Source organism: Xenopus tropicalis, chromosome 8 (assembly GCF_000004195.4).
Source record: "Xenopus tropicalis strain Nigerian chromosome 8, UCB_Xtro_10.0, whole genome shotgun sequence".
Lineage (NCBI taxonomy): Eukaryota > Metazoa > Chordata > Amphibia > Anura > Pipidae > Xenopus > Xenopus tropicalis.
The window spans coordinates 16,394,959-16,417,523 of record NC_030684.2 but is presented as its reverse complement, the minus strand read 5'-3'; the positions used below and the strand labels follow the sequence as shown (position 1 = coordinate 16,417,523).

The 22,565-nt window shown below is 49.0% G+C and overlaps 1 protein-coding gene and 1 long non-coding RNA gene across 2 annotated transcripts in view; one reads left to right on the top strand and one right to left on the bottom strand.

Annotated features, from left to right (window-relative positions):
• LOC101730989 (coiled-coil domain-containing protein 77) overlaps nucleotides 1-22,565 on the bottom strand; it is a 606,394-nt gene that overhangs the window by 9,465 nt on the left and 574,364 nt on the right. The gene's annotated exons all lie outside the window — the stretch shown is intronic.
• Nucleotides 2,532-2,759, top strand: LOC116407046. The gene is made up of 2 exons (XR_004220020.1): nucleotides 2,532-2,572; nucleotides 2,687-2,759. It is a non-coding gene; the product is annotated as an uncharacterized LOC116407046 (long non-coding RNA).

Sequence of the window (22,565 nt, the reverse complement as noted above, 5' to 3'; positions counted from 1 at the left end):
CTTCATTCTTGTATTGGTTACCTGGTGCGCCAGTGGGAAAACCCATTTGGTAAGGGGATATGTAGCCAGCGCTACAGCAAGCCGTTTGTGCCTCACCCCCCATTGGCCACCAGGGAATCAGGGGCAGATTCGTTACTCACAGGAATGTGAAATGGCCACAGAGGCCAGCACATGATACAGTTGGGCTCATTTATCAACACTGGGCAAAACTGCACCTGGGCAGTAACCCATAGCAACCATATAGCTATTACCTTTGTTCAGTCAGCTACAGGTAGAACCATGAAAGCAAACATCTTATTGGCCACCGTGGATTACTGCCCCAGTGCAGAGTATTGGTAGTTGCCCTTCCCCCATAGGAAACATTTAATCAGTGCAGAGAGGTAAATAAACAGCCCCAAACCCAAAATGAAATGAGTCAGGGGCACAAGGAATGTGACACGGGGGCAGTCGTTGGTCGGAGCGCCACTCGCTCTCTGTTGGAGATTTCAGGCTGGCAGGTGTTAGTGCCAGATTCCTGTCATATCTCCTATTTGTTGTTATATGAACCCAACCCTCGACCTTAAAGTAGAACTGCAACACCCAAATGTATATGTTTGTGTGCCCATAAATAAGGGGAGACAGCAGAGTTTGGGGCAGGGTTGATGCTTGTTATGTTTTGGCAGTGTCCTTTCTTTTATAACCCCTCATTGCTCTGATTGCAGGACTATGTATAGTGAAGCCTTCCTGCATCTTGGCTTTAGTCTGCATGTTCTAGAAGGGCAATGAGAAGATGTGGAAGGTCTGAGAGGCTGTAACGGAGGCAAAAAGTGGTGACCCACCGCCCCACTGAGCACTTGTGACATTCAGGGTAAGAGTTAAATGGGGCCTACATAAGAGTTTCCATGATGTGGTGGGATTGGGGGCTGCCTCGGAGGTTTAAAATGGTCTAATGATATATTGAGAGAAAAAATATTAAATTCAGCTCAAACCTCCTCAAGGTCCTCCTCCTCCTCGCTCAGTTGCTCGTCTGAGCTCTCTTCCTGGCCGGTGTCGTGGCCAGTTTGAAATGGTGACTCCTGGGAAATATAAATACAGTTTTGCAACATTAGTAAGTACAGAGGCCCCAGTGGCTCCCTGCTCCCTTATTTGCACATTTGATTGGTGGATTCTAGGCCTGTGCATAAACTCAGGCTGAATATCTTCCCCCTGTACCCCAAAAAGCTTATTGCCGTGCCTGCACCTGGAGCCATTGTGTTGGCTGGAGCTATACTCAGGAGTTTCCCACCAAAATCCACTCTGTTTGCCTGAACCCAAGGCAGCGCAATGGCTCGGGGCGCCGGCAAATCAAGAAGCATTTAGGGACATGGGGTCGGATTCCCAGCCCGTGTTTATCCACAGGCCGAGAATCTACACATGTGGTGGCAGCCTATGAGTTAAATTGTATGAGTGGATGTAATCATAGCAACCAATCACATTTTTTCATTTTCTAATTTATACGAGATAGAAGACCGCTAAGTTACAGATACTGACTGTTAGGTAAATATAATTATTATCCTTTACAGATATTATTCATGAACCCTGTAGCTCAAATAAAAACACATTGGGACCCCTGCAAACTTTTTGCCCCGTACCTCACAGGTGTTGATGGGAGGGTCTCCATGTTGTTCCAAGGGTTCCTGGTTATGAAAGAAAACCTCAGATCAGCAGAGAAGACGATAAAAATAAATCTTTTTCATTCATATGTTATTTTCTGCTTACCTGCTTACCTGCTTACCTTACCTAATGAGCTGGGGCTTAAAAGCTCCCTGCTTTCCCACTAGAGCCTTTTTGAGCTAAAGGTAGGTGCAATAGGCCTTAATACTCAGTCACATTGCTTTCTGGGGGACTTTATTTGAATTGCATCACAGACTCAAAGTCATTAGACAGTGTAGGACTCACGTACAGTGAGGGGCCTTGACGTGGCACGTGAGCTTACATATTTTGGCCAAAGTGTGGTACTAACACCTCATTTTTTGTAAAAATTATTTTTAAAGGCAAACTAAGCGCTGGCAAACTTTCTTTCTCTTTGTGTATATTTAATGGCTTTTTATCGTTTATAGCAGCTGGTCAACTCCAGATTGTGGGTTGGACCGAGCGCTGGCACAATAGTGTGTTTCTAGCAGCTGGTCAACACTACAGCGTGGGTTAGACCGAGCGCTGGCGATTTCTTTCTGTGTTTTGCTTACCTGTGAGTGGCAGGGGCCGGTGTCGGGGCTCTCCTGCCCAATCACTTCTTCATCCTGTTTAAGACAGAAAAAAGATTGTAAAAAAAATTCTCATGGCTCAAAGTAAAGCAAAGAGTTGTGGAAAGTCTTATTTGATACAAATATATGAGAAATAGAAGGTGTATGTTGCTGTGTAACACAGGGCATAATAAGGAGGTGGGACAGACTCACCAACGCTGAAGTAGGCGGTGCCTAACAATTTGCCCCCCCAAAGTGAATCTGCATTTGATATTCTCTTAAAATATCTTTCTCTATTGTGACCCTATTATTTTTTCTTACCTGACAGATGTCCTTGTCTAGGATTCCTGGAGTCTCCTGATTAAAAAAAGGTAAGAGAAAGATGTTCCATGTTGTAATAAAGAAGCTAATATACAGTCTTGTATAAAATATAGGGTGATTTTAATTTGCCCCTACTCTCCCCCTCTCTTTTGCTTACCCGGCAGTTCTCTATCGCCGGCTCCATTATCGGCTCTGGGATCTCCTCCTAAGAGAAATAAAGTTACCCGATCAACTTACTATAACTTGTATATACTTGTAGTTTAGTATATAAAAAAGTCCTTGTACAAAACAAATTCACTAAACTTCCAAAAACCAAACCATTTCATGTATGTTTATTTTTTACTACTTACTTGGCAGGTGTTTTTGCCAGGGATTTCTGGTGGTTCCTGGTAAAGAGATAAAAGTCAAGTTATCAAATCAACTCAGCTTTTTAGAAAGAAGTGAAAATCAGTTATATTTAATATTCAGGGACTGGTGTTTTATTATTGAATTATTTATTACTCACGTGGCAAACGGCATTGCCAGATCCAAACGATGGTACCAGCTTAAACCTGGCGCACTTTTTGTCAGTCAAAAAAAGTCATATAAAGTTTTATACGTTCATGGTTTTTAAAAAAAAAACAACAAATTTTTAGAGAAAATACTCCAAACTATCTTAAATGTTTAGAGACAAAAAAAACAAACCGTAAAAAATCGCAAGATTTTCTCAGAAAACCTAAGTACAGGTATTGGACCCCTTATCTGGAAACCCATTATCCATAAAGTTCCGAATTACGGCATGGCCATCTCCATTTTAATCAAATAATTCATATTTTTAAAAATGATTTCCTTTTTCTCTGTAATAATAAAACAGTACCTGTACTTGATCCCAACTAAGATATAATTACCCCTTATTGGGGGCAGAACAGCCCTATTGGGTTTATTTAATGGTTAAATGATTCCCTTTTCCCTGTAATAATAAAACATTATCTGTACTTGATCCCAACTAAGATATAATTACCCCTTATTGGGGCAGAACAGCCCTATTGGGTTTATTTAATGGTTAAATGATTCCCTTTTCTCTGTAATAATAAAACAGTACCTGTACTTGATCCCAACTAAGATATAATTACCCCTTATTGGGGCAGAACAGGCCTATTGGGTTTATTTAATGGTTAAATGATTCCCTTTTCTCTGTAATAATAAAACAGTACCTGTACTTGATCCCAACTAAGATATAATTACCCCTTATTGGGGGCAGAACAGCCCTATTGGGTTTATTTCATGGTTAAATGATTCCCTTTTCTCTGTAATAATAAAACAGTACCTGTACTTGATCCCAACTAAGATATAATTACCCCTTATTGGGGGCAGAACAGCCCTATTGGGTTTATTTCATGGTTAAATGATTCCCTTTTCTCTGTAATAATAAAACAGTACCTGTACTTGATCCCAACTAAGATATAATTGATCCTTATTGGAGGCAAAACAATTGTACTTGGTTTAATTACTGTTTAAATAATGTTAGCCATCTTTAGGTAGTAGATCCAAATTACGGAAAGACCCCAGGTCCCGAGCATTCTGGATAATGGGTCCCATACCTGTAAATGGGCCCCTATGTACATAGTGTAGCCTCATCAAGGTTATTGTGCATATAAATCTATAGGCAAGGAAATAACACGGCTTTGATAACACAAGTAATTAGGAAAATGGTGTTTAGGAAATGATGTTGCCCAGTTCTTACCATGGCAGATTCAGGGGTGGGATTATCTGCCCGCTTTCGTTTCCTCTGTAATGAAGAAAAAAAGTTTTATCAGAGAAAATAAATGCACAAATAGGAAAACTATAATGAAATAAATGGAGGAGTGAGTATTGAGTGACACATGAGGGATTTGGTGCAAACACAAGTATGACACTGTGTATCCCCTACACTAAAGCGGAATCAGCACTAGTGATAGTTGGGGGCACAATTAGGCTTTCCACCTTTTGTTATGTCTAATACCGGCCAGGGTGGGGGCATGTTTGCTAGGGGGCGGCACCCAGGATACGGGGCATGATGCAAATAGGGGCGGAGTAATGATATCCCCGCCCACATCAAGTGAACCTAGCAGTGCAGGGTAGGGAGGCAAGTTGGGGGAGGGAATTGGAGGTGACGGGGTGGATCAGAGGCGATTGGAGGTTGGCTGGGGCCGGAGGACTAATTATTATAAATTTACAAGTACATTGCCGGTACATTTGCTGGCGAGATCCTGTAGAAGTCACTGGGAAGTGTCATAGTGAAACATTCCAACTATTCCAGTCTTAATTTTTTGAGCTTTGCGACCCATTAAAAAATGTTAAAATGATGAATTTTAGGTATTCGTGTTGTTTCGATCTTTGATCACATTTTTAATAAATAGATTTTTTAAAATAAATATGGTAACATCCGCAGTTAGTGAGTTTAGTCGAAGTAGAAAAAAAATGCAAAAAAGACACAAATATGAAATATGCCCCTTAGTCTGAGCTGCGGGCAGTCTATCAGGTCATGTGATTAGGTGTTCCCTTTCCATTTGCCCCTCCATGAAGTTTCCCACAGAATGAAATATGTCCTGTTACAGCAGAAAGAGATGAAGCCCTTACCTTGCCGAAGCAAGAGAAACAGCACTTCAGCCGCTTGAACATGTTGTTTCTATGAAGACAAAATGAAAAACATCACTTTAGCATTTCCCAATACTGTGTTCTATGTACAATTTATTTTTTCATGCGGGCGAGACTTGCTGTAGGAGAAATCATAAACTGGATTTGCTACATTACCTCTCAAATGGAGCTCCAGGTGCTGGAAAAAAAGATGGACCGGGGGGGCCGGCCGGCCGGCCCAGGGCCGGGGAACCCTAAGGGGCCCCCTCAATAGGCGCTGGCTCTCCTCTAGGCTCGTTCACTAAGGGTGGAAAAGGTGAACTGAGGAGAAACCAGAAAAAAAATCAGTATCCAAAAAGGTGGATAAGCGCCGAAGTCGCTAACCAGTCACACACTGTAGCAATCTGTATAGAGACGGGAATAAAAAGGGCAAGTCAGCTTCACGGATAATGCATTTACCCTTTTAAGGTGCAACATTGGATCAGGGGCCCCATTCAAAGTGTTCCCCCCAAATCTCACGCTTACTGACACTCAGGCCGGGATTCCATGTGGTACCTAGGGGGTTAAATTGGTACTAGGGCTAATTTACTAACATAGGTGCCTAAATGCAAGTTGCAGTTGCCAATAGCAACCAATCAGTAATTGGCTGCTACCATTCCCCTAAGGGGCATCACCATAATTTCAGAAGCACTGATTTAGATTTACCCCCTGCAATAGTAAGAAATAGTAAATCAGGCCCTGTGTCCATGGTAAGTGCAAGTACATTCAGTTACACATTAAGGTTGGTACATAAGGGCAGGGCAGATACCCGGGGGCAGAGGGGCAAAACTCTTAGCAGCCTGTCAGTACTGCCCAACCCTGGGTCTGTGTCTCCCAACCAGCGCTGGGAGTAAAGGCGCCTGCAAAGCCCATTTTAGGGGAAAATTCTCCCAATTCACTAAAATCGTTGACAGGAGCAACATCCCCTAGTCTGGGGGGGGGGAGTCACCCAACTATTGCCCCTCTTTTTTAGCTAAAATAAGGGTTTTTAGGCAAAACATCTACTACAGGAGAGATGCTTGCTTACCTCTCCCCACAATGGCAACCAATGGACTCTACCAACTGTCACTTTCCTAGAGTGAAGGCAGCTCTCATCATATGACAAATTTTTATGGGCTTTATTTGCCCTTAGATGTGCAGTATATACATTGTATGTACTTATTGTGTACCCAGGTTGGTACATAAGGGCAGGGCAGATACCCGGGGGCAGAGGGGCAAAACTCTTAGGAGCCTGTCAGTACTGGGGACAACAAGCCCATTTTAGTGGAAAATTCTCCAAATTCACTAAAACCAGTGACAGGAGCAACATCCCCTAGTCTGGGGGGGGGGAGTCACCCAACTATTGCCCCTCTTTTTAGCTAAAATAAGGGTTTTTAGGCAAAACATCTATCAGAGGAGATGTACACTTACCTCTCACCACAATGGCAACCAACGGACTGTACCAACTGTCACTTTCCTAGGGGGAAGGCAGCTCTCATCACATTGACATAACAATGCAGGCGCTGCTGTTAAAGGTTAAGGGGTATAGTTATCATGCTGTGTAAAAAGTGGAGAGAAGCATTACCGGTGATGTAGCCCAGGGCAACGAATAAGCAATTAGATTTCAACAGCTAGAAAACCAAATCAAAGCATCTGATTGGCTGCTATGAACAACATCACCGGGGATGTTTTACTCCACTTTTTACACAGCATGATAAATATACCCCTAAGTGTACCCTTTTGATGAGTGAGGTTTATATGGGCTTTGTTTGCTCTTAGATGGGCAGTACATACTGTAACTATAAACCCAGTGAGAATGAGGAATGAATGCATATTGGGGAGTTGTATCAGGAGTCAGAACCAGCAGTGCAGAGAAGAGAAAGTGAGAGACAGACACAGTGACAGTTACACATAACTATAAACCCAGTGAGAATTAGGAATGAATGGGTATTGGGAAATTTTGTCAGGAGTCAGAACCAGCAGTGCAGAGAAGTTAAAGGGACAGAAACAGTGAGAGTTACACATAACTATAAACCCAGTGAGAAAAAGGAATTAATTGATATTGGGAAGTTGTATCAGGAGTCAGAACCAGCAGTGCAGAGAAGGGAAAGGGACAGACACAGTGAGAGTTACACATAACTATAAACCCAGTGAGAATTAGGAATGAATGGGTATTGGGAAATTTTGTCAGGAGTCAGAACCAGCAGTGCAGAGAAGTTAAAGGGACAGAAACAGTGAGAGTTACACATAACTATAAACCCAGTGAGAAAAAGGAATTAATTGATATTGGGAAGTTGTATCAGGAGTCAGAACCAGCAGTGCAGAGAAGGGAAAGGGACAGACACAGTGAGAGTTACACATAACTATAAACCCAGTGAGAATGAGGAATGAATTGATATTGGGAAGTTGTATCAGGAGTCAGAACCAGCAGTGCAGAGAACATAAAGGGACAGAGAGACACGGTGACAGTTACACTTAACTATAAACCCAGTGAGAATGAGGAATTAATTGATATTGGGAAGTTGTATCAGGAGTCAGAACCAGCAGTGCAGAGAAGGGAAAGGGACAGACACAGTGAGAGTTACACATAACTATAAACCCAGTGAGAATGAGGAATGAATGGAAATTGGGGAGTTATATCAGGAGTCAGAACCAGCAGTGCAAAGAAGGGAAAGGGACAGACAGACACTGTGACAGTTACACATAACTATAAACCCAGTGAGAATGAGGAATGAATTGATATTGGGAAGTTGTATCAGGAGTCAGAACCAGCAGTGCAGAGAACATAAAAGGGACAGAGAGACACGGTGACAGTTACACTTAACTATAAACCCAGTGAGAATGAGGAATTAATTGATATTGGGAAGTTGTATCAGGAGTCAGAACCAGCAGTGCAGAGAAGGGAAAGGGACAGACACAGTGACAGTTACACATAACTATAAACCCAGTGAGAAGGAGGAATGAATGGGTATTGGGAAGTTTTATCAGGAGTCAGAACCAGCAGTGTAGAGAAGTGAAAGGGAAACACACAGTAAGAGTTACACATTACTTTAAACCCAATGAGAATGAGGAATTAATTGATATTGGGAAGTTGTATCAGGAGTCAGAACCAGCAGTGCAGAGAAGGGAAAGGGACAGACAGAAACAGTGACAGTTACACATAACTATAAACCCAGTGAGAATGAGGAATTAATGGATATTGGGAAGTTGTATCAGGAGTCAGAACCAGCAGTGCAGAGATGGGAAAGGGACGGACAGACACAGTGACAGTTACACATAACTATAAACCCAGTGAGAATGAGGAATGAATGGATATTGGGAAGTTGTATCAGGAGTCGGAACCAGCAGTGCAGAGAAGGGAAAGGGACAGACAGAAACAGTGACAGTTACACATAACTATAAACCCAGTGAGAATGAGGAATTAATGGATATTGGGAAGTTGTATCAGGAGTCAGAACCAGCAGTGCAGAGATGGGAAAGGGACGGACAGACACAGTGACAGTTACACATAACTATAAACCCAGTGAGAATAAGGAATTAATTGATATTGGGAAGTTGTATTTGGAGTCAGAACCAGCAGTGCAGAGAAGGGAAAGGGACGGACAGACACAGTGACAGTTACACATAACTATAAACCCAGTGAGAATGAGGAATGAATGGATATTGGGAAGTTGTATGAGGAGTCAGAACCAGCAGTGCAGAGAAGGGAAAGGGACAGACACAGTGACAGTTACACATAACTATAAACCCAGTGAGAATGAGGAATGAATGGATATTGGGGAGTTGTATCAGGAGTCAGAACCAGCAGTGCAGAGAAGGGAAAGGGACAGACAGACACTGTGACAGTTACATATAACTATAAACCCAGTGAGAATGAGGAATGAATGGATATTGGGGAGTTGTATCAGGAGTCAGAACCAGCAGTGCAGAGAATGGAAAGGGACAGACAGACACTGTGACAGTTACATATAACTATAAACCCAGTGAGAATGAGGAATGAATGGATATTGGGGAGTTGTATCAGGAGTCAGAACCAGCAGTGCAGAGAAGGGAAAGGGACAGACACACACAGTGACAGTTACACATAACTATAAACCCACTGAGAATGAGGAATGAATGGATATTGGGGAGTTGTATCAGGAGTCAGAACCAGCAGTGCAGAGAAGGGAAAGGAACAGACACACACAGTGACAGTTACACATAACTATAAACCCAGTCAGAATGGGTACTGGGAATGCCAGGGGGGCTGTAAGGTGCCACAGATAGTCACTATTTATTGGGCTGGGGGGGCTGTTTGTGCCTCTGGGTACTGGGAATGCCAGGGGGGCTGTAAGGTGCCAGAGACAGTCACTATTTATTGGGCTGGGGGGGCTGTTTGTGCCTCTGGGTACTGGGAATGCCAGGGGGGCTGTAAGGTGCCACAGACAGTCACTATTTATTGGGCTGGGGGGGCTGTTTGTGCCTCTGGGTACTGGGAATGCCAGGGGGGCTGTAAGGTGCCACAGACAGTCACTATTTATTGGGCTGGGGGGGCTGTTTGTGCCTCTAGGTGGGAATGCCAGGGGGGCTGTATGGTGCCACAGACAGTCACTATTTATTGGGCTGGGGGGGCTGTTTGTGCCTCTAGGTACTGGGAATGCCAGGGGGGCTGTAAGGTGCCACAGACACTCACTATTTCTTGGGCTGGGGGGGCTTTTGTTCCTCTTGGTACTGGGAATGCCAGGGGGGCTGTAAGGTGCCACAGACAGTCACTATTTATTGGGCTGGGGGGGCTTTTGTTCCTCTGGGTACTGGGAATGCCAGGGGGGCTGTAAGGTGCCACAGACACTCACTATTTCTTGGGCTGGGGGGGCTGTTTGTTCCTCTGGGTACTGGGAATGCCAGGGGGGCTGTAAGGTGCCACAGACAGTCACTATTTATTGGGATGGGGGGGGCTGTTTGTTCTTCTGGGTACTGGGAATGCCAGGGGGGCTTTAAGGTGCCACAGACAGTCCCTATTTATTGGGCTGGGGGGGCTGTTTGTGCCTCTGGGTACTGGGAATGCCAGGGGGGCTGTAAGGTGCCACAGACAGTCACTATTTATTGGGCTGGGGGGGCTGTTTGTTCCTCTGGGTACTGGGAATGCCAGGGGGCTGTAAGGTTCCACAGACAGTCACTATTTATTGGGCTGGGGGGGGCTGTTTCTGCCTCTGGGTACTGGGAATGCCAGGGGGGCTGTAAGGTTCCACAGACAGTCACTATTTATTGGGCTGGGGGGGGCTGTTTGTTCCTCTGGGTACTGGGAATGCCAGGGGGGCTGTAAGGTGCCACAGACAGTCACTATTTATTGGGCTGGGGGGGCTGTTTGTTCCTCTGGGTACTCGGAATGCCAGGGGGGCTGTAAGGTGCCACAGACAGTCACAATTTATTGGGCTGGGGGGGCTGTTTGTGCCTCTGGGGACTGGGAATGCCAGGGGGGCTTTAAGGTGCCACAGACAGTCACTATTTATTGGGCTGGGGGGGCTGTTTGTGCCTCTGGGTACTGGGAATGCCAGGGGGGCTTTAAGGTGCCACAGACAGTCACTATTTATTGGGCTGGGGGGGCTGTTTGTGCCTCTGGGTACTGGGAATGCCAGGGGGGCTGTAAGGTGCCACAGACAGTCACTATTTATTGGGCTGGGGGGGCTGTTTGTGCCTCTGGGTACTGGGAATACCAGGGGGGCTGTAAGGTGCCACAGACAGTCACTATTTATTGGGCTGGGGGGGCTGTTTGTGCCTCTGGGTACTGGGAATGCCAGGGGGGCTGTAAGGTGCCACAGACAGTCACTATTTATTGGGCTGGGGGGGCTGTTTGTGTCTCTGGGTACTGGGAATGCCAGGGGGGCTGTAAGGTGCCACAGACAGTCACTATTTATTGGGTTGGGGGGGCTGTTTGTGCCTCTGGGTACTGGGAATGCCAGGGGGCTGTAAGGAGCCACAGACACTAACTATTTATTGGGCTGGGGGGGGCTTTTTGTGCCTCTGGGTACTGGGAATGCCAGGGGGGCTTTAAGGTGCCACAGACAGTCACTATTTATTGGGCTGGGGGGGCTGTCTTTTCCTCTGGGTACTGGGAATGCCAGGGGGGCTGTAAGGTGCCACAGACAGTCACTATTTATTTGGCTGGGGGGCTGTTTGTGCCTCTGGGTACTGGGAATGCCAGGGGGGCTGTAAGGTGCAACAGACAGTCACTATTTATTGGGCTGGGGGGGGCTGTTTGTGCCTCTTGGTACTGGGAATGCCAGGGGGGCTGTAAGGTGCCACAGACAGTCACTATTTATTGGGCTGGGGGGGGGCTGTTTGTGCCTCTGGGTACTGGGAATGCCAGGGGGGCTGTAAGGTGCCACAGACAGTCACTATTTATTGGGCTGGGGGGGCTGTTTGTGCCTCTGGGTACTGGGAATGCCAGGGGGGCTGTAAGGTGCCACAGACAGTCACTATTTATTGGGCTGGGGGGGCCTGTTTGTGCCTCTGGGTACTGGGAATGCCAGGGGGGCTGTAAGGTGCCACAGACAGTCACTATTTATTGGGCTGGGGGGGGCTGTTTGTGCCTCTGGGTACTGGGAATGCCAGGGGGACTGTAAGGTGCCACAGACAGTCACTATTTATTGGGCTGGGGGGGGGCTGTTTGTGCCTCTGGGTACTGGGAATGCCAGGGGGGCTGTAAGGTGCCACAGACAGTCACTATTTATTGGGCTGGGGGGGCTGTTTGTTCCTCTGGGTACTGGGAATGCCAGGGGGGCCTGTAAGGTGCCACAGACAGTCACTATTTATTGGGCTGGGGGGGGGCTGTTTGTGCCTCTGGGTACTGGGAATGCCAGGGGGGCTGTAAGGTGCCACAGACAGTCACTATTTATTGGGCTGGGGGGGCTGTTTTTTCCTCTGGGTACTGGGATTGCCAGGGGGGCTGTAAGGTGCCAGAGACAGTCACTATTTATTGGGCTGGGGGGCTGTTTGTGCCTCTGGGTACTGGGAATGCCAGGGGGGCTTTAAGGTGCCACAGACAGTCACTATTTATTGGGCTGGGGGGGCTGTTTGTTCCTCTGGGTACTGGGAATGCCAGGGGGGCTGTAAGGTGCCACAGACAGTCACTATTTATTGGGCTGGGGGGGCTGTTTGTGCCTCTGGGTACTGGGAATGCCAGGGGGCTGGTAGATGCCACAGACAGTCACTATTTATTGGGCTGGGGGGGGCTGTTTGTTCCTCTGGGTACTGGGAATGCCAGGGGGGCTGTAAGGTGCCACAGACAGTCACTATTTATTGGGCTGGGGGGGCTGTTTGTGCCTCTGGGTACTGGGAATGCCAGGGGGCTGTAAGGTTCCACAGACAGTCACTATTTATTGGGCTGGGGGGGCTGTTTGTGCCTCTGGGTACTGGGAATGCCCAGGGGGGCTGTAAGGTGCCACAGACAGTCACTATTTATTGGGCTGGGGGGGGCTGTTTGTGCCTCTGGGTACTGGGAATGCCAGGGGGGCTAGTAGGTGCAACAGACAGTCACTATTTATTGGGCTGGGGGGGCTTTTTGTGCCTCTGGGTACTGGGAATGCCCGGGGGGGCTGTAAGGTGCCACAGACAGTCACTATTTATTGGGCTGGGGGGGCTGTTTGTGCCTCTGGGTACTGGGAATGCCAGGGGGGCTAGTAGGTGCAACAGACAGTCACTATTTATTGGGCTGGGGGGGCTTTTTGTGCCTCTGGGTACTGGGAATGCCCGGGGGGGCTGTAAGGTGCTACAGACACTCACTATTTATTAGGCTGGGGGGGGCTGTTTGTGCCTCTGGGTACTGGGAATGCCAGGGGGGCTGTAAGGTGCCACAGACAGTCACTATTTATTGGGCTGGGGGGGGCTGTTTGTGCCTCTGGGTACTGGGAATGCCAGGGGGGTGGAAGGTGCCACAGACAGTCACTATTTATTGGGCTGGGGGGCCTGTTTTTTCCTCTGCATACTGGGAATGCCAGGGGGGCTGTAAGGTGCCACAGACACTAACTATTTATTGGGCTGGGGGGGGGCTTTTTGTGCCTCTGGGTACTGGGAATGCCAGGGGGCTTTAAGGTTCCACAGACAGTCACTATTTATTGGGCTGGGGGCTGTCTTTTCCTCTGGGTACTGGGAATGCCAGGGGGGCTGTAAGGTGGCCACAGACTGTCATATTTATTGGGCTGGGGGGCTGTTTGTTCCTCTGGGTACTGGGAATGCCAGGGGGCTGTAAGATGCCACAGACAGTCACTATTTATTTGGTTGGGGGGGCTGTTTGTGCCTCTGGGTACTGGGAATGCCAGGGGGGCTGTAAGGTGCCACAGACAGTCACTATTTATTGGGCTGGGGGGGCTGTTTTTGCCTCTGGGTACTAGGAATGCCAGGGGGGCTGTAAGGTGCCATAGACAGTCACTAGTTATTGGGCTGGGGGGGCTGTTTGTGTCTCTGGGTACTGGGAATGCCAGGGGGGCTGTAAGGTGCCACAGACAGTCACTATTTATTAGGCTGGGGGGCTGTTTGTGCCTCTGGGTACTGGGAATGCCAGGGGGGCTGTAAGGTGCTACAGGCAGTCACTATTTATTGGGCTGGGGGGGCTGTTTGTGTCTCTGGGTACTGGGAATGCCAGGGGGGCTGGAAGGTGCCACAGACAGTCACTATTTATTGGGCTGGGGGGCTGTTTGTGTCTCTGGGTACTGGGAATGCCAGGGGGGCTGTAAGGTGCCACAGACAGTCACTATTTATTGGGCTGGGGGGGCTGTTTGTGTCTCTGGGTACTGGGAATGCCAGGGGGGCTGGAAGGTGCCACAGACAGTCACTATTTATTGGGCTGGGGGGGCTGTTTGTGCCTCTGGGTACTGGGAATGCCAGGGGAGCTTTAAGGTGCCACAGACAGTCACTATTTATTGGGCTGGGGGGGCTGTTTGTGCCTCTGGGTACTGGGGAATGCCAGGGGGGCTGTAAGGTGCCACAGACAGTCACTATTTATTGGGCTGGGGGGCTGTTTTGTGCCTCTGGGTACTGGGAATGCAGGGGGGCTGTAAGGTGCCACAGACAGTCCACTATTTATTGGGCTGGGGGGGGCTGTTTGTGCCTCTGGGTACTGGAATGCCAGGGGGGCTGTAAGGTGCCACAGACAGTCACTATTTATTGGGCTGGGGGGGGCTGTTTGTGCCTCTGGTACTGGGAATGCCAGGGGGGCTGTAAGGTGCCACAGACAGTCACTATTTATTGGGCTGGGGGGGGCTGTTTGTGCCTCTGGGTACTGGGAATGCCAGGGGGGGCTGTAAGGTGCCACAGACAGTCACTATTTATTGGGCTGGGGGGGGCTGTTTGTGCCTCTGGGTACTGGGAATGCCAGGGGGGCTGTAAGGTGCCACAGACAGTCACTATTTATTGGGCTGGGGGGGGGCTGTTTGTGCCTCTGGGTACTGGGAATGCCAGGGGGGCTGTAAGGTGCCACAGACAGTCACTATTTATTGGGCTGGGGGGGGCTGTTTGTTGCCTCTGGGTACTGGGAATGCCAGGGGGGCTGTAAGGTGCCACAGACAGTCACTATTTATTGGGCTGGGGGGGGGCTGTTTGTGCCTCTGGGTACTGGGAATGCCAGGGGGGCTGTAAGGTGCCACAGACAGTCACTATTTATTGGGCTGGGGGGGGCTGTTTGTGCCTCTGGGTACTGGGAATGCCAGGGGGGCTGTAAGGTGCCACAGACAGTCACTATTTATTGGGCTGGGGGGGCTTGTTTGTGCCTCTGGGTACTGGGAATGCCAGGGGGGCTGTAAGGTGCCACAGACAGTCACTATTTATTGGGCTGGGGGGGGGCTGTTTGTGCCTCTGGGTACTGGGAATGCCAGGGGGCTGTAAGGTGCCACAGACAGTCACTATTTTTGGGCTTGGGGGGGCTGTTTGTGCTCTGGGTACTGGGAATGCCAGGGGGGCTGTAAGGTGCCACAGACAGTCACTATTTATTGGCTGGGGGGGCTGTTTGTGCCTCTGGTACTGGGAATGCCAGGGGGCTGTAAGGTGCCACAGACAGTCACTATTTATTGGGCTGGGGGGTGGCTGTTTGTGCCTCTGGGTACTGGGAATGCCAGGGGGGCTGTAAGGTGCCACAGACAGTCACTATTTATTGGGCTGGGGGGGGCTGTTTGTGCCTCTGGGTACTGGGAATGCCAGGGGGGCTGTAAGGTGCCACAGACAGTCACTATTTATTGGGCTGGGGGGGGCTGTTTGTGCCTCTGGGTACTGGGAATGCCAGGGGGCTGTAAGGTGCCACAGACAGTCACTATTTATTGGGCTGGGGGGGCTGTTTGTGGCCTCTGGGTACTGGGATGCCAGGGGGCTGTAAGGTGCCACAGACAGTCACTATTTATTGGGCTTGGGGGGGGCTGTTTGTGCCTCTGGGTACTGGGAATGCCAGGGGGGCTGTAAGGTGCCACAGACAGTCACTATTTATTGGGCAGGGGGGGGGCGTTTGTTCCTCTGGGTACTTGGGAATGCCAGGGGGGCTGTAAGGTTGCACAGACACTCACGTATTTATTGGGCTGGGGGGGCTGTTTGTGTACTTTCTGGGTAGCTGGGAATCTGCCAGGGGGGCTGTACGGTGCCAGCAGACAGTCACTATTTTTTGGGCTGTGGGGGCGCTGTTTGTGTCTCTGGGCTACTGGGAAATGCCCAGGGGGGGCTTGGAAGGTGCACAGACAGTCCACTATTTATTGGGCTGGGGGGGCTGTTTTGTTTCGCTTCTGGGTACTGGGAATCCAGGGGGGCTGTAAGGTGGCCACCAGACAGTCAACTATTTATCTGGGCTGGGGGGGCTGTTTGTTCCTCTGGGTACTCGGAAATAGCCAGGGGGGTGGAAGGTGCCCACAGCCAGTCACTATTTTTGGGCTGGGGGGGGCTGTTTGTTCCTTCTGGTACTGGGAATGCCCAGGGGGCGTGGAAGGTGCCACAGACCAGTCAACTATTTATTGGGCTGGGGGGCTGTTTTGTGCCTGCTGGGTACTGGAATGCCAGGGGGACTGAAGGTTGCCACAGACAGTCACTATTTATTGGGCTGGGGAGGCTGTTTTGTTCCTCTGGGTACTGGGAATGCCAGGGGGGCTGTAAGGTGCCACAACAGTCACTATTTATTGGGCTGGGGGGGGGGGCTGTTTGTTCCTCTGGTACTGGGAATGCCAGGGGGGTGTAAGGTGCCACAGACAGTCATCATTTATTGGGCTGGGGGGGGGGCTGTTTGTGCTCTGGGTACTGGGAATGCCAGGGGGGCTGTAAGTGCCACAGACGTCACTATTTATTGGGCTGGGGGGGGCTGTTTGTGCCTCTGGGTACTGGAATGCCAGGGGGGCTGTAAGGTGCCACAGACAGTCACATATTATTGGGCTGGGGGGGGTTGTTTGTGCCTCTGGGTACTGGAATGCCAGGGGGCGTAAAGGTGCCACAGACAGTCACTATTTATTGGGCTGGGGGGGGCTGTTTGTGCCTCTGGGTACTGGGAATGCCAGGGGGGCTTGTAAGGTGCCACAGACGTCACTATTTATTGGGCTGGGGGGGGGCTGTTTGTGCCTCTGGGTACTGGGAATGCCAGGGGGGCTGTAAGGTGCCACAGACCAGTCACTAATTTATTAGGGCTGGGGGGGGCTGTTTGTTCCTCTGGGTACTGGGAATGCCAGGGGGGCTGTAAGGTGCCACAGACAGTCACTATTTATTGGCTGGGGGGGCTGTTTGTGCCTCTGGGTACTGGGAATGCCAGGGGGACTGTAAGGTGCCACAGACAGTCACTATTATTGGGCTGGGGGGCTGTTTGCTGCCTCTGGGTACTGGGAATGCCAGGGGGGCTGTAAGGTGCCACAGACAGTCACTATTTATTGGGCTGGGGGGCTGTTGTGCTCTGGGTACTGGGAATGCCAGGGGGCTGTAAGGTGCCACAGACAGTCACTATTTATTGGGCTGGGGGGCTGTTTGTGCCTCTGGTACTGGGAATGCCAGGGGGGCTGTAAGGTGCCACAGACAGTCACTATTTATTGGGCTTGGGGGGGCTTTTTGTTCCTCTGGGTACTGGAATGCCCAGGGGGCTGGTAAGGTGCCACAGACAGTCACTATTTATTGGGCTGGGGGGCTGTTTGTTCCTCTGGGTACTGGGAATGCCAGGGGGGCTGTAAGGTGCCAAAGAAAGTCACTATTTATTGGGCTGGGGGGGGCTGTTTGTGCCTCTGGGTACTGGGAATGCCAGGGGGGCTGTAAGGTGCCAAAGAAAGTCACTATTTATTGGGCTGGGGGGGCTGTTTGTGCCTCTGGGTACTGGGAATGCCAGGGGGCTGTAAGGTGCCACAGACAGTCACTATTTATTGGGCTGGGTGGGCTGTTTGTGCCTCTGGGTACTGGGAATGCCAGGGGGGCTGTAAGGTGCCAAAGAAAGTCACTATTGATTGGGCTGCTGAGGGGCCTATTTGAAATGCCAGTCCAGACCTGGTATTGGGTATCATCAATGATGATTAATGCCAATATTATTATTATTAATAGGGTAAAGCCTACTTGTCAGGATGGCCAGATAAGTGTGTGTCTGCTCAAATGTCTTCCACAGTGGGAGACTAAATTAGGCCAATCAGGACATTAGGCCCCAGAGACAACTGTTGGTTTACTTGGGGGGCTTATCTAGACCCATTAGGAGAGAACCACATCCAGGAATGAGCCGTCACCCCGTGGGATTTTCCAGCCTTCCCAAATCTCACCAGGCCCCCTGATCATAAATCTGCCATGGTTTGACCCCATACACAGACCAATAAGCTGTTCCCTTGGCCATGTTGGCAGGCTCAGTCCCACTCCTTTACATTAGTGTGCCCTTTACTCACCATCTGCTTTAGTGCCCATGCCAACTCTTTCATGCCAAAGTTCATTTATAGAGGCACAAATGTTGATTTTCCCTGCCCGAGCTGGTGTATGTTTACTACAACACTTGCTAAACCCTTGTTCCTGTGCCTTTATTCCATCTTTATCTCTATAGACTTGCCTTATACAACACTGGACAAACTGGTGAACCAGGGTGCACACACGCCTTTGCATTCATGGCATGGGTTAAAATGGGGGAGGTTTAAACTGCTCAACCATAGGCTATTTACAGGGCCGCCATCAGAAGTCACGGGGCCCCTCACAACAAAATTTTCTGGGCCCACCAGTACAAATCACACACAGACAGGGTCGGATCGGGGGGTGCAGGGCCCACTGCAGTTGCAGTTGCCACAAATCCAGGCCTGAGCACCAAACCTTTTTGTTGTGGAAAATTGGCAGAACAGCCCTATTGGGTTTATTTAATGGTTAAATGATTCCCTTTTCTCTGTAATAATAAAACAGTACCTGTACTTGATCCCAACTAAGATATAATTACCCCTTATTGGGGGCAGAACAGCCCTATTGGGTTTATTTAATGGTTAAATGATTCCCTTTTCTCTGTAATAATAAAACAGTACCTGTACTTGATCCCAACTAAGATATAATTACCCCTTATTGGGGCAGAACAGCCCTATTGGGTTTATTTAATGGTTAAATGATTCCCTTTTCTCTGTAATAATAAAACAGTACCTGTACTTGATCCCAACTAAGATATAATTACCCCTTATTGGGGCAGAACAGCCCTATTGGGTTTATTTAATGGTTAAATGATTCCCTTTTCTCTGTAATAAAAAACAGTACCTGTACTTGATCCCAACTAAGATATAATTACCCCTTATTGGGCAGAACAGCCCTATTGGGTTTATTTAATGGTTAAATGATTCCCTTTTCCTGTAATAATAAAACAGTTACCTGTACTTGATCCCAACTAAGATATAATTACCCCTTATTGGGGGCAGAACAGCCCTATTGGGTTTATTTAATGGTTAAATGATTCCCTTTTCTCTGTAATAATAAAACAGTACCTGTACTTGATCCCAACTAAGATATAATTACCCCTTATTGGGGCAGAACAGCCCTATTGGGTTTATTTAATGGTTAAATGATTCCCTTTTCTGTAATAATAAAACAGTACTGTACTTGATCCCAACTAAGATATAATTACCCCTTATTGGGGGCAGAACAGCCCTATTGGGTTTATTTAATGGTTAAATGATTCCCTTTTCTCTGTAATAATAAAACAGTACCTGTACTTGATCCCAACTAAGATATAATTACCCCTTATTGGGGGCAGAACAGCCCTATTGGGTTTAATTAATGTTTAAATGATATTTAGTAGACTTAAGGTGTGGAAAGATCCAAATTACGGAAAGACCCTTATCCGGAAATACCCTTTGTCCCAAGCATTCTAGATAATGGCTCCTATACCTGTAGTATATTCGAGGATCACGTTAAAAATAAAATGATGTCTTCATACAATGAAGTTCATGGAGCCTTTGAGCAGACTAGGGGCCAAAAATTCTGGGGACCACATCTGGCCCACAGGCCTCCAATTGGACAACCGTGATCTAGACTGTTAGATGGTGCTTTGTTTCCATGGGGCAACTGGGAATGGGAAGGTCGATTTCATGGATCTAAAGAATATAATAAAGGTTCCAAGCAACAGTTGGATGCCAGTTTGGGAATGGGCACACTTTTCCATATCCCCAGGCTGAACCTGTGTTGCAGCTACAGAAATATATATAAACCTTGTACAAACATAGCCACAGGCAGTCACAGAAACCCTATGAATATACACAATGATGCATTACTGAGAATATACTCATCCCACAAGTTGCCTGACTCTTAGGTCAGTGGTTAGAAATGCAGGAATCGGGTACACCGGGGCATCTAAAGCTGAGCTTCATACGTATGGGCCGTAGCAAAGAGCTTTCTGAGCGGCTGTCTGGGTCAAAACCAGACCTAGTTGCACCCACCAGTGATGTAGGCAGAGTGGTCCATGTACAGGCCCAAAGTGGGCAACAAGGGGCTCAGCCTTGGGTCTGTGTGTACCATGACCAGCATGGTGTTTAAATCAGTGCTTAAGAAACTGCCAATAAATCACCATAACCACTGCTATTGCCTCCCAATACTCCCTGATAGCTGCACCCATTGCAAAGGCATTGTAGGTCCCTAAAATCATGTTGGTAAAGGACTTTGCCCCAACCCTGCTGGGTGGATTACCCAATCTAAAGGGCTTGTAAACCTGCTGCACTGCATTTGCTCAACCAACTGTATTTAGTTTGGTGCCGGACTACAAATCCCAGAATAATGCAATATATAATGAAGGCTGAGGCATGCTGGGAGCTGTAGCCTAGAAACATTGGAGTTGTAATTCTTAAAGCAATATTTGCTCAATGAAATGTATTAAAACTTTTCCCCAAATCTCCAGCGACCCCTCAAAATTAAAAAAAATCCCCCAATGAGAATCCCAGCTGATGTGAGTAAATCGGCTCCCTGTTCTCTGTTCCTGCAATTGGAGTTGGGGAGCAGGGCCGCCATAGGGGGGCACAGGGTACGACCATCCCGGCCCGGGCATTTTTAGCTGTAAAGGGGACCGGCCGCGCAGAGTTTCGGGCCCCTTCATCAAGCCGGCCGGGCCCAATCTTCAGTTGCGTCTTCCTCTACGTGCCGCGCGCTCTCTGCTGCATCCTCGCTTTTATAAGGTTGCCGCCGTGCGTACTGACGTCACACGCACAGAGCACAACCTTAGAAAAGCACGAAGCAGCTGGGAGCCGCGGCACAGAGAGGAGGACATCATGGGAGCAGGACGCTGGGAGGAAATGAGTGTTGGGCCCTGGGGGAAGCTGAGGATGCCCTGGTGGAAGATGAAGGATGCTTTAGGGGGCCTTGGTGAGGTGGGGGGGGGGGGGGTGGTAAGATGAAGGATGCTTTGGGGGGCCTGGTGGAGATTGAAGGATGCCCTTGGGGGGGGCCCTGGTGGAAGATGAAGGATGCTTTGGGGGGGGCCCTGTGGAAGAGTGAGAGAGCGTGTGGAAGATGAAGGATGCTATTGGGGGCCCTGGTGGAAGATGAAGGATGCTTGGGGGCCCTGGTGAAGATGAGGATGCCCTGGTGGAAGATGAAGGAGCTTTGGGGGGGGCCCTGGTGGAAGATGAAGGATGCTTTGAGGGGCCCTGGCTGGAAGAGAAGGATGCTTTGGGGGTTGCCCTGGTGGAAGATTAAAGGATGCTTTGGGGGGTGCCCTGGGGAAGATGAAAGGATGCTTTGGGGAGGGCCCTGGAAGATGAACCGGATCTTGGGGGGGCCCTGTGGAAGATGAAAGGTGCTCCCTGGGGGGCCCTGTGGAAGATGAAGGATGCTTGGGGGGCCCTGGTAATGGAGATGAAGGATTTCTGGGGCCCTGGTGGGAAGATGAAGATGCTTTGGGGGGGGCCCTGGTGGAAGATGAATGATGCTTGGGGGGGGCCTGGTGGAGATGAAGGATGCTGGGGGGGGCCCTTGTGGAAGATGAAGCATGCTGGGGGGGGCCCTGGTGGAAGATGAAGGATGCTTTGGGGGGCTAAAGAGTGGATAAAGAGCTTGGGGTGGGGGGGCCCTGGTGGAAGATGAAGGATGCTTGGGGGGGGCCCTGGTGGAAGATGAAGATGCTTGGGGGGGGGCACCTGGTGAGATGAGGAGCTTGGGGGGGGCCCTGGTGGAAATAAGGATCTTGGGGGCCCTGGTGAAGATTAAGGCATGCTTTGGGGGTGGCCCTGGTGGAAGATGAAGGATGCTTGGGGGGGGCCCTGGTGGAAGATGCAGGATGCTTGGGCCCTGGTGGAAAGAAGGATGCTTTGGGGGGGGGGGCCCTGCGTGGAGATCAGGATGTTGGGGGGGGCCTGGTGGAAGATGAGGATGCTTTGGGGGGGGGCCCTGGTGGAAGATGAAGGATACTTTGGGGGGGCCCTGGTGGAAGATGAAGGATGCTTTGGGGGGGGGCCTGTGAAGATGAAGGATGCTTGGGGGTTGCCCTGTGGAAGATGAAGGATGCTTTTGGGGGGGGGGGGCCCTGTGGACGATGAAGGATGCTTTGAGGGGCATTCTCTCTCTGATTGTAGGGGTAGACGCAGTTAAATCTGGCAATACTTGTGGGTAGATATGCTAGCAAAGTGAATGGTATTAGTAAGGGAAAGGTAGCAGTAATAGGCATACTAAACTTCGTGATGTAGTAGTATGCACTATGTGTATTGAAGGGATAGGAGCAGTAACTGCAAATATTATCTAGTTGTTTAGTAATAATCTATCTATTAGCAAGTATGGTTAATGATGGGGTTACGGAGATCAGTAAAACTGCTAAATATCTTATGTGTGTATGTACATAGGCACGTTGCGATTATCTAGTGGTCTGGAAGTCATAACTGTGATTACTCCTGTGCTAGTGTAGTAAGTGGTACACTGTGTGTAGCTAATGTGTATGCAGGGGTATGGAGCTCACGTAATACTGGCAATACTGTGTGTAGTAAGGCATGATGGTATAGTGAGGGGTAGGATAGCAGTAACTTGGCA